We start from the raw sequence: 4888 nt of genomic DNA, 5'->3' as shown, positions 1-4888 counted from the left end.
AGGAGGCTGAAGTGGGAGGATCACCTGAACCCGGGAAGGTTGAGGCTGCAGTGAGCCGTATCGTGCCACTGCACCCCTGGGCAACAGAATGAGACTCTTTCTCAAAAAAAAAAAAAAAAATTCAATCTGAACCTTACCTGGAATTGCCTGTATTATTTGTTTTAGCCCATCATTTGGCTAAATATTTCACTCTCTAACTTTCTGAGTTGCTTTCACACAGGTACTGCCAAAGCAAACTATCAGACTTAAGTTTATCACAGGCAAAGTTTAAAGGGCAAATTGTGACCTCCAAGAGATGAAATAAATGGCTCTTTTCATGAAAAAGAATTTGGGGAACTGTAAGTGATCTGGGGCACTTCATGCTGAGAGGTTCAAGTATAAAGGGTACTAAACAGGTGGCTCCCAGGGGTAATTTTAGCCAGAGTGTTCTGCAGTGTGGCTTTTCGGAGCGTCAGGGAGGACAGTGCCCCAGCCTGTCACTGCAGAAACTCCCTCGAACATTCAAGTACATTCACAGAATAACCAAGGAGAGCAAAGCCAGAACTGACACTGGTTTAGGAATTGGAAAATTGAAAGTTGTATTACCCTGTGAGGGTTGTGTTCTCAGTTCTTGGAACTTGCCCTGAGAACAGACTGTCATGCTCCATTTTTGCCTCTGATAAAGAGCATACATGAGTTTAGCACAAGGACTCTGAACATAACCACGACATTTCCATCTGGTAATAGTGGAAGGGTCAGGGAAGCTGGCTGAGGCCTGAGGCTGGTGAAAAAAGTCTGAGCTGTTCTGACGGGGCCACAGCCATTTATGTCCATGGCTTTCAAACTCGTTAAACTGTAACCCACATTAAGAAATGCATTTTACGTAATAACCCAGTACACACATATACACACAAACACACTACTGAGACAAACATTTCCGGAAGGAATACTTACTGTATCTGTAATGCACTGTATTCTTTATTATTCTATTTTTTGTTCATACTGTTCATAACCAACTAAAATGAAAATCCAGTTTGAAAAAAATACTGATTATAAAATTCCAATCAGGCTGGGCGCAATGGCTGATGCCTGTAATCCCAGCACTTTGGGAGGCCGAGGCGGGCAGATCACCTGAGGTCAGGAGTTTGAGACCAGCCTGGCCAAGATGGTGAAACCCCATCTCTACTAAAAATACAAAAATCTAGCCAGGCATGGTGGCACGTGGCTGTAATCCCAGATACTCGGGAGGCTGAGGCAGGAGAATTGCTTGAACCTGTGAAGCAGAGGTTGCAGTAAGCCAAGATCACACCATTGCACTCCAACCTGGGCAACAAGAGTGAAAATCCATCTCAAAAAAAAAAAAAAAAATCAATCAAACCATACTCTTTGTTTTTTTGTTTCTTTGTGTTTTTGATTTGTTTTGTTTTGTTTTGTTTTGAGTGCAATCCCAGCACTTTGGGAAGCCAAGGCAGGCAGATCACTTGAGGCTAGGAGTTCGAGACCAGCCTAGGCAACATGGTGAAACCCTGTCTCTACTAAAATTACAAAAATTAGCTGGGTGTGGTGGTGCGTGCCTGTAATCCCAGCTACTCAGTAGGCTGAGGCAGGAAAATGGCTTGAACCTGGGAGGCGGAGGTTCCAGTGAGCCAAGATCGTGCCATCGCACTTCAGCCTGAGTTACAGAACAAGACTCTGTCTCAAAAAGCAATAAATAAATAAATAGGTGTCCAGGTTGAGCAGCAGCTGACCCTCTGACAACTCATCTTGAGGCCTTATGCTGCTGAAAAATTCCTCTCCCAATGAGTGAATCGAAGGAGAGCTTCTGTTTTTATGTCAGACACAGCCACCTGTGACCTTGACAGTGACTCGGTTTGGTCATCATTTGTTTGTTTTTGTGTAAATTTAACTGCTCTCTAAATAGCCATAAAATGGTTAAACAATAAACCCTCAGTGAACACACAGGGTCTCACTGCAAATTCTGCAGCTGAGGGATGGCAGATCATGGAAGAGCAAGGAGTTTCTGAGAATTGGGAGAGTTTCCCCGAGACATTTGGTCAGGAAGATACCTTTTCCTTATGCAAAGTCAAGAAAGGTGTTTAGGTCCATAAACCTATAGCACCTGGGGCCAGTCTGGCAGGCAACGTTGACAGAGTCTTTTCAATACAGGAGACAAGATCATCCCCAACACTCATGCACACTTGTTCAAAAATGTATCTTTTGAAACCAGGTAAAGGTGATGGTTGCACAACACTGTAAACACACTAAATGTCAACACTTTGTACACTTTAAAACCCATAAATGGGTTGGGCACAGTGGCTCACGCCTATAATTCTAACACTTTGGGCGGCCATGGTGAGCAGATCGCTTGAGCTCAGGAATTGGAGACAAGCCTGGGCAACACAGCAAAACCCCATCTCGACAAAAAATACAAAAATTAGCTGGGCATGGTGGCACGTGCCTGTAGTCCCAGCTACTCCGGATGCTGAGGTAGGAGGATCGCTTGAGCCCAGGAGGTCAATGCTGCAGTGAGCTGTGATGGCACCACTGCACTCCAGCCTGAGTGACAGAAGAAGAGCCTGTCTCAACAAAACAAAACAGTTAAATGTTATGCAAATTTCACCTCTCTCTCTCTCTCTCTCTCTTCATATATATATATATATATATATAGAAATAAATATAAATATATATATAGAAATAAATACAAATACATATATATATATATTTTTGGAGACAGTCTCACTGTGTCACTCAAGCTGGAGTGCAATGGCATGATCTCGGCTCACTGAAACCTCCGCCTCCCAGGTTCAAGTCATTCTCCTACCTCAGCCTCTAGAGTAGCTGGGTTTACAGGCATGCGCCACCACACCAGGCTAATTTTTTGTATTTTTAGTAGAGACGGGTTTTACCATGTTGGACAGTCTGGTCTCGAACTTCTGACCTCAAGCAATCCGCCAGCCTCGGCCTCCAAAAGTGCTGAGATTACAAGCATGAGCCACCATGCCTGGCCTATCAATATTTTTTATTAAAAAAAAATATATATATATATATATATATATAAACACACCCACCAAAGCAATACAAATGTGACCTTTTTGGTTATTATTTGTTCTGGTTTTCTGGCACCTTGCATAGTCAAGACAGAAAGGTTTTAGGGATTTAATTTCAAGAAAATGAAGATAGAAAGATGAATGATTGTGTAAATAGTGAAATAGCTGCAATTTTTTTTTAAATGGGCTTTGCAGATGCTGCTGCCACCAGGAGCCTTGTACTATCAGCCACGGTCAACCCCACGGGGTTCTTCAACATTGCCATCGACGGCGAGCCCTTGGGCTGAGTCTCCTTCAAGCTGTTTGCAGACAAGTTTCCAAAGAGAGGAGAAAACTTTTGCGCTGTGAGCACCAGGGAGAAAGAATTTGGTTATAAGGGTCCCTGCTTTCACAGCATTATTCCAGGGTTTATGTGTCAGGGTGGTGACTTCACACGCCATAATCACACAGGTGGAAGTCCATCTACGAGGAGAAATTTGATGATGACAACTTCATTCTAAAGCATACAGGTCCTGGCATCTTGTCCATGGCAAATGCTGGACCCAACACAAACGGTTCCCAGTTTTTCATCTGCGCTGCCAAGACTGAGTGGTTGGATGGCACGCATGTGGTCTTTGGCAAGGAGAAAGAAGGCCTGATTATTGTGAAGGCCGTGGAGCGCTTTGGGTCCAGGAATGGCAAGACCAGCAAGGAGATCACAATTGCCGACTGTGTTTTATCTTAACCACCAGACCATTCCTTCTATAGCTCAGGAGAGCGCCCCTCTGCACCATTTGCTCACAGTATCCTAGAATCTTTGTGCTCTCGCTCAGTTGCCTTTGGGTTCCATGTTTTCCCTGTTCCCTTCCATGCCTAGCTGGATTGCAGAGTTAAGTTTATGATTATGAAATAAAAACTAACAACCAAAAAAAAAAAAAAGGCTAGTTTGATACAGCTTAGCAGATGGCTTAGAGCCAGGGTCCAGGACTAGCCATTGTTTCATTACCTCCTCCAAAGCCCTGGGGAACCCACCTCACCCACAGTCCCCTCTGAGTGTGATCAACAGTGGTTACACATGATCCATCACCCAGTCACACAGATAGGCCAAGGGAGACATGGATAGAGGTCTGAGGTGGCCTTGAGGACTCTGCCCTGTAGTGGCCCCTCTGCTGGATGGTGAAGGCTGTCCCACAGGAATTCTTGGGACATTTGACATAAGGCACGAGTGAAAATCCGCTGATACAGACAAAAGCAGTAGAGTCAGAGGCAAAATATCTGAGTCCCTGTCATGGTGGAGACCCAGAGCAGGAATCCATAGTTGCCCAGTTCTGAAGAGTCACTTGCCAGGTATTGTGACGGTGCCACCAGAGTTGCTATCAGAGCAATGGGGCTACAAGTACATCCCAGACTACGTCCTATATGGCCTAACCACATGGCCGGAGACAACTTCCTGTGTCCTTTATTTCCCTATGTAGCCTTATAATTGGCCTTCATTCATGGAAATAATCTGAGGATGTGCCTGCTCCTTGAAACCCTGAAAAATCTAATTTACATCTAAATGCCACAAAAGGAAGCCACTGAAAGGATTCTGATCACATCTTCCTTCCCTAATGAAGGATTGGTGGGGACTCTCCAGAAGCCATTGGTAGAGCAGCTTATTTCTAATCCTCTTCTGTTGTGCCACCCTCCACTGTGGAAGCTGAAAATGTTAAATACTTCTTTCCCGGCTGGGCGCGGTGGCTCACACCTGTAATCCCAGCACTTTGGGAGGCCGAGGCAGGTGGATCACTTTAGGCAAGAAGTTCGAGACCAGCCTGATCATCATGGTGAAACCCCGTCTCTACTAAAAATACAAAAATTAGCCAGGCATGGTGGTGGGTGCC

This window comes from Gorilla gorilla, chromosome 14, assembly GCF_029281585.2.
Source record: "Gorilla gorilla gorilla isolate KB3781 chromosome 14, NHGRI_mGorGor1-v2.1_pri, whole genome shotgun sequence".
NCBI classification, from domain to species: Eukaryota; Metazoa; Chordata; class Mammalia; order Primates; family Hominidae; genus Gorilla; species Gorilla gorilla.
Note: the sequence above shows the minus strand (reverse complement) of the source record.